This window comes from Eurosta solidaginis, chromosome 4, assembly GCF_040869045.1.
Source record: "Eurosta solidaginis isolate ZX-2024a chromosome 4, ASM4086904v1, whole genome shotgun sequence".
Classification (NCBI taxonomy): domain Eukaryota; kingdom Metazoa; phylum Arthropoda; class Insecta; order Diptera; family Tephritidae; genus Eurosta; species Eurosta solidaginis.
Window position 1 is genome coordinate 181,669,218 of NC_090322.1, and position 7,667 is coordinate 181,676,884.

Here is a 7,667-nt window from a genome sequence, read left to right on the forward strand (position 1 = left end):
CGAACACAATTTTTGTTGATAAGTGCGGTATCCGGATCATAACAAAACACTCGAGAAATTTTTTAATTTTTTTTCATTTTGTATTTGAAAATGGTAATTCTTTACGGTAATTCTATACGACAGCATAACACTGCTAATACGCGTCCAAAAATATCGAAAGAGGTGTCAAAAGACGCGTATTAATCTAGACAACAGCAATCACCGGAAAATAAAAATTTGGTAATAGTCTAGTTGAGGGGTCGACTGCTAATACGCTACGGAAGATTTAGTCGGTGACAATGCCAGGTTTCGCGAGGCGAAAAAACTGGAGAGATCAGGGAGATAGCCGTTTATTTTATTGCATAGCTCATCGATCTCTGGGCCTGGGCCTGTGGCCATTATTGTGCAGTCATCGGCGTAGGAAACGATTGTGACTCCTTCCGGTGGTGAAGGTAGCTTAGATATGTAGAAATTAAACAAAAGTGGGGATAGGACACCACCCTGTTGCCCCCCCTGTTTAATTCTCCTTGGTTTTGATGTTTCGTTTCTGAATTGCACCGATGCCTGCCGACCACCCAGATAATTTGCGGTCCACCTTTTAAGACATGGGGGAAGGGTAGACCCTTCCAGGTCTTGCAGTAACGAGCCATGGTTGACCGTATCAAAGGCTTTTGATAGGTCTAGCGCTACGAGTACTGTTCTATGGTGGGGGTATTGATTCAAACCGCAATTTATCTGGGTGCTAATGACATTTAGCGCGGAGGTAGTGCTATGGAGTTTCTGAAGCCATGCTGATGAGGGGTTAGCTGCAAATGTGCTTGGAAATAAGGGAGCAAAATGGCTTCAAGCGTCTTTGCCACTGGCGATAGGAGAGATATCGGGCGATATGACTCACCTATGTTAGCTGGTTTCCCAGGCTTTAGTAGCGGGACCACCTTGGCCATTTTCCATTTCTCGGGTATGACAAAGGTGGAAAGAGACAGGTTGAAGACATGCGCTAAATATTTGAAACCCTCTTTCCCTAGGTTTTTAAGCATCGGCATGGCTATGCCGTCTGGGCCCACTGCTTTGGATGGTTTAGCGCGACCAATGGCGTCCTCAACCTCTCTAGCGGTGATGGTGACTGGTGACGCGCTGAATTTGTGTTTATGTGCGTGTCTATTGGCTCTTATCTTTGTCAACCGTAGGATGCATTATATATTGTTCGACAGCACCTTATCGCCAAAGGCGATGGAAACTTTGTCTTTTTGCTTAGTCGGATTCGATAGGGACTTTACGGTGGACCAAAGTTTACCTACACCGGTAGAGAGGTTACAACCTCTTAGGTGCTCTTCCCATTTCGCCCGCTTGTGTTCGTCCACAAGCAATCTGATGCGTTGGTTTATATCCCTTATTTGGGGGTCGCCTGGATCAAGCTGTCTTATAAGGTCGCGTTCCCTCGCTAAGCTCGCGGAATCCGCCGGGAAGTGGGGCCGAATTTCGGGAATTCTCCCAGCGGGAATGAAATGTGCCGAGGCGGATTCAATGACCTTACGGAAGGCACGCTCCCCTTGGCGGGCATCAGTCGGGATAGGGAGGGCAGCAAAGCTGCTGTCTGTTGCAGATTTATATTCCCACTTTCCTTTTTTGAAGTTTATGAAAGTGCGTTTTTCGGTGACGATGAAGTCGGCGGTACGCTCGAACGAAATAAGTATGGGCAGGTGGTCGGATGCCAACGTTACCATCGGCTGCCAGTTGACGCAGTTTACGAGTTCTGCGCTCACGATTGAGATATCTGGCGAGCTGTGACAGCTTCCTACCATACGTGTGGGGGTGTCTCCGTTTATTGTGCAGAACGTCGTTTCTTCTATTTGATCCGCCAACATCTCACCCCTACTGTCCGCCCGCAAGTTTGAATGCCATAGGTCGTGATGGGCATTGAAATCGCCTAAGATAATGCGATTGTTGCCAGTGAGTAAGGCCTCGATATTAGGGCGGTATCCACTGGGGCAACAGGTGACAGGAGGGATGTAGATGTTGATGATTTTTAGATTTGCATCGCCTGACCGAACAGATAGGCCTTGACGTTCTAAGACATTGTCCCTGCGGTCGATGCCAGGATCAAATATATAATATTGCACAGAGTGGTGTATAATAAACGCGAGGCTGCCTCCATTTCCGCTCTCGCGGTCTTTCCTGTGGACATTATACCCAGAGCAGGTCTGCAATGCAGATCTAGCTGTGAGTTTAGTCTCTTGAATCGCAGCAATGCGGATGTTGTGCCGCTTCATGAAATCGACTATCTCCGTAATCTTCCCAGTTAGTCCATTACAGTTTAACTGCAGCATTCTGAAGTGCATGAGGGGTGACGCCGCCACTCTAGGGGTAAGTGACGGGTGACTACGCCTAGGTTGTGGAAGGCCAGGACGCAATTGCTGGTGTGGCCTTGGGACTGGGCGCCCTTGGGCAAGCATTGGGGTACCCGGATGATTTGGGTTTGCGACCTGGCAACATGGCGCGATGAAACCCGTCGAGGGGTTGCCGTCGCGGAGACCAGAACATCTAGGAAAGTGGCCCCACCCAAGGCAGGAGCTGCATTGAGCGGATGTCGCAAACCTATATATTCTGTGCTGGCAGACGGTGCAAACGGAGGTAAGGATTAAGAGTCTGTTTCCCTGACCTGCATGATTGCTGCCAGAAAAGAGGGGGGGGGGCGGGGAGAAGAAGACGGGGGCAGGGGCTGATGCTCAGCATTGCTACCAACTCTACTACGAAGGTAGTAGTTATGAGTGGTTACAGCTATTTGAGTTGTTGGCGCCGTGGGGCGCGAGAAGCAGCGGGTACTTGTTGTGGCTTGCTGAGCAGCGAGGCTGCTGGAAGGTAGTGGGGGGCGCTTAGGCGTAGACTACGGGACACCCTTGGGCGTGAGCAGCAAGGAGCCACAAAAGATTTATAAAAGTTACGTGGACGTCGGGTTTTGGGATCAAGCCCAGAACAACCTGTCCGATGCAACCATCCCTTGCACGAGACACACTGAACAGAGTATGACCGTCCTTAAAAGATTCTTTTCTGGCAAATGCAGCAAAACCATTTCTCAGGACCGGGGTCAGGAGACGGACCCGGATTGGGTTCGATACCTTCCCGGAGTAAGAGAATATGTAGCAGTCCTGCTGCAAGGAGCTGCTGGGAGGATAACAATTTGTGGGGGGGACGAAACAAATTAAATGGGGTCACACTGAAATGACACTCCTTGGTCGGGAAAAATCCCGAGTCGCTCCGGTACATAGAACCGACTGCCTTGGGAAGCGATCTAGATCGATAGTCTAGTTGAGGGGTCGACTGCTAATACTCTACCAAAAATATCGAGAGAGGTGTCAAAAGACGCGTATTAATCTCGAGAACAATAATCTGATGGCGGAAAAGAAAAATTTTATCTCTGTCCGGAGATATTTGCAGTTGAAGTTGGCGATTTCCATGTGGTTGTTGTTGTGTTGTACCCCCAAAAAAAATTGTGCATCACCGTGGCGGTAGTCACGGTTATACCACACACCCGGACTTGGCATGGCGTAGCCCAGGGTTATTTTTTATAAGCGCGGCCGAAGGCCGCCAACACAGAAAGGTGTTCTGCGGAAAAATACTATGGATCCGACCCCCGGTTTCGGAGGCACCCGCGGGTCTTTTTTCGGTTTTTCGTTAATATCTTTTGAACGCGTTAAAATTTTTATTTTCCGCCTTCGGATTATTAATACTGATGTCAAGACGCGTTGTTGTTGTTGTTGTTGTTGTAGCGATAAGGTTGCTCCCCGAAGGCTTTGGGGAGTGTTATCGATGTGATGGTCCTTTGCCGGATACAAATCCGGTACGCTCCGGTACCATAGCACCATTAAGGTGCTAGCCCGACCATCTCGGGAACGATTTATGTGGCCACATTAAACCTTCAGGCCATTCCCTCCCTCCCTACCCTCAAGTTCCATGAGGAGCTTGGGGTCGCCAGAGCCTCGTCTGTTAGTGAAACAGGATTCGCCGCGGATAGGTGGGGTTGACAATTGGGTTTGGAGAAGCTATATATTGCGCTGGCAACCTGAAAGGTTGCGCTACACAGCCCCTTCAATCTGGTATTTTAGTCGCCTCTTACGACAGGCATACCTACCGTGGGTATATTCTGATCCCCTAACCCGCGTCGTTTAACACCTCTCTCGATATTTTTGGTAGCGTATTAGCAGTCGATCCCTCAACTAGACTATTACCATTTTTTATAAGCGCCGCCAATGCAGAAAGGTGTTCTGCGCAAAAATACTATGAATTTCACCCCCGGTTTCGGAGAGACCCGCGGGTAATTTTTCGGTTTTTCGTTAATATCTTTTGAACGAGTGCAAATTTTTATTTTCCGCCTTCGGATTATTAATACTGATGTCAAGACGCGTCATTTTGTTAATTCTATACGACAGCATGACACTGCTAATACGCGTCCAAAAATATCGAGAGAGGTGTCGAATGACGCGTCTTGGGATCAATATTAATAATCCGAAGACGGGAAATAAAAGTTTTAACTCATTCAAAAGATATTAACGAAAAACCGAAAAATGACACGTGGGTCCCTCCGAAACCGGGGATGGGATCCATAGTATTTTTGCGCAGCACATCTTTCTGCATTAGCGGCCTTCGGCCGCGCTTATAAAAAATTACCCTGGGTGAGTCCAACACCTATTTGGAGACCCAAACTATATCCGCACAAACCACTTACGTTCACAATTTTTTTTGTGGATACAACAACATTACAACAACCACATGAAAATCGCCAACTTCAACTGCAAATATCTTCGGGCAGAGATACAATTTTTCTTTTCCGTCTTCGGATTATTGTTGTCGAGGTCAATACGCGTATTAGCAGTGTCATGCTGTCGTATAGAATTACCAAAATCGGTGGTGGACCCACCTAGGGTAATTTTTTGTAAGCGCGGCCGAAGGCAGCCAATGAATAAAGGTGTATGTATGTATGTATGTATTTATTTGAAAATTTGTTCCTAGCACAACAATTTTGACAAATTATTTAACAGTGCTAGTCATGAATAGCATGAGCTATAAAAATTGAACATTTATAATAATAATAAATTAGATTAATCAAATTAAATCAAATATAACGGATAATAGTGAAATATTTATGTATGTAAATGTAAATGTTAAAACTAAAGAAAAGTAATTAATAAATATTAAAAGACAGCAGTAGTGATGATAACCTTTGGCTGGTTATAGATCGAATAGTATTTAACAAATAAAGGAAGAAGACACAGGGAAAGGAAAAGGACTTAGAAATGAACATTTTAACAACAACAATTTGAGATCCAGTTTAAGAGTCGTTAAAAAATGATGTTAGCTCTTTTTTGAAATGCAGAGCATTACTTAAGAGTCGAAGACTTGTAGGTAGGGAGTTCTTGTTGTTGTGTTCCGCGCAAAAATACTATGGATCCCACCCCCGTTTCGGAGAGAGCCACGGGTAATTTTTCGGTTTTTCGTTAATATCTTGAACGTCATTTGTTGGACCCACCCAGGGTAATGTTTTGTACGCGCGAAGGCCGCCAATGCATAAAGGTGTTCTGCGCAAAAATACTATGGATCCCACCCCCGTTTCGGGGGGACCCGCGGGTCATTTTTCGGTTTTTCGTTAATATCTTTTGAACGACTTAAATTTTTTATTTTCCGCCTTCGGATTATTAATACTGATGTCAAGATGCGTTGTTTGACACCTCTCTCGATATTTTTGGAAGCGTATTAGCAGTGTCATGCGTTCGTATAGAATTACCGAAATTGCTTCCGAGATGAGTGTCGCAACAATAAATTTAAACCTGGAAATATTTCTTAGACGCTTGAAGAAACGCCGAAGAAATCCATTTTTTTTTTAGATTTGGGATTAATGGCAGGGTTCTATGACCACAGCGCTGGGTACATAATCTTTCTAGATTGTCGTTTCATTTCACGTGTTCTCCTGTTATTCACAAAACTCCTTTATTCAATATTTGAATATCGTTATTTTTCGTAGCAATGTTAGTTTTTTGGTTTTTAAATGTCACCACACCCGGCACAAAATCAGTAATATGTATATCAAAACTATTTGTCACTACATGTTGGGAGGACAAAAGCTATCCTTAAGACAGGCCCAAGGGTGCTCTGCCCATCCCAACCTCCCACGTTCTCAAACAGCGGAGCGTTAAGTCATTCCTCCATCCTGTTTTTTGTTTCCAGCCCAACTAAACCAAGCCTAAAAATATTTTAGCTGAGCTGTGGATAGCTGAAGCTTCCCAGTTGAAACCCAAAATCGAACTGCGAAGAATTCCTTGGATGCATGCAGGCCGCATCAAAAGTTGTGTTTGCTGGAAGCGCTAATAAGATTTTCGAGGCAACAGCGTGCGCTAACAGATGATTAGATTGAATGTATTTGCGTGGGGAGCGACAAGTAGGCTATTTGCTGCATCAAATGGTCGCGTCACTATGAAATGTTTCATGTTTAGGAGTTTTGAAGCAGAAGCGAATATCGTCACAACCAAGCAAAATGTCGCGTTTGTAAATATAAACAGAACTTCAGACTTAGCAGTTGAAATTTATTTCGGCTTGCCAATTCTCAAAAAAAAAAAAAAAAATTAATTCGCGAAGCACTATTATAAAAATTCTCACTATACAAGAAAAATACTTGTTGTTGTTGTTGTTGTAGTAGTGCTTCGCCCTATCCAATAGGTGCGACCGATCACAAATTGTCATCAATATCCTCTAACGGACATATGTTTTGTATGTCCGGGTTGATTCTGGATAGGTAAGAGTTTAACCTGTTACAGTATCCAGATCGAAGTTGAGCTAGAGTGATCCGACGTTTCCCTAATGAGTGTGCGTTTATCTTCTGCAAGTTTTGGGTATTGTTCTTTGAGTACAGAATTCACTGGCCAATTCCTGGCATAGAGGTACGACTCCTGTTTTTGGAGTTCACTGAGGACCCGCTTGTGTTTTTTGGCTTCATAAGGCTGTGTTCTCAGGTGCCGTATTTCCTCATAAGGCTTACGGAGATGACTCCTTAACCCTTGGGTGGTGTTGGATCATCAATCAGATGTCTGTTGGGATGTCCAGGTTTCTGGGTATCCAACAGGAACTGTTTGGTTAGCATTTCATTTCTCTCCCTAATGGGGAGTATTCTCGCCTCATTGTCTAGGTGGTGTTCTGGGGACATAAGAAGACAACCCGTGGCGGTTCTGAGGGAAGTATTTTGGCAGGCCTGTAGCTTCTTCCAGTGCAAAAAAAAACCGTTTAAAAATACTTGCTAACATAGTTTGTCTCCTATTCATTTGTTAAAATGCAGTTTTTATTTGTGGAAAATTTTAGGTAAGTACCAACGAGTGGGAAATATAATTACACTTGAAGCCTGAAAGTACTCATAGCCAAAACAAATGTCAAACTCTCCTTCTTATGCCACGCTTGCAGATGCCGTTCTGAGTTGGCGTGAAACATGTAGATCCCGCCCCGCCAATTTGTAGGAAAAATTAAAAATTTCACGACGCAAATTAAAAAAACCTCGGCCTTAACCTGAAAAGGATCTCAAAAGCTTAAAGCAAGGGGACAGGAGGACGCAGACGTTACGCCTCTGTTAGAAGATAGGATAACAATCGCAACATGTAACAAGCGGGCGAGGTTGAAAAGGACCTCGAAAGCCTTAAACCAAAATGGCA

The 7,667-nt window shown here is 44.8% G+C and overlaps 1 protein-coding gene across 2 annotated transcripts in view; it reads left to right on the plus strand.

Moving 5' to 3' along the window:
- Window positions 1-7,667, plus strand: part of LOC137250742 (uncharacterized) — a 239,011-nt gene that overhangs the window by 66,962 nt on the left and 164,382 nt on the right. The window lies entirely within an intron of this gene.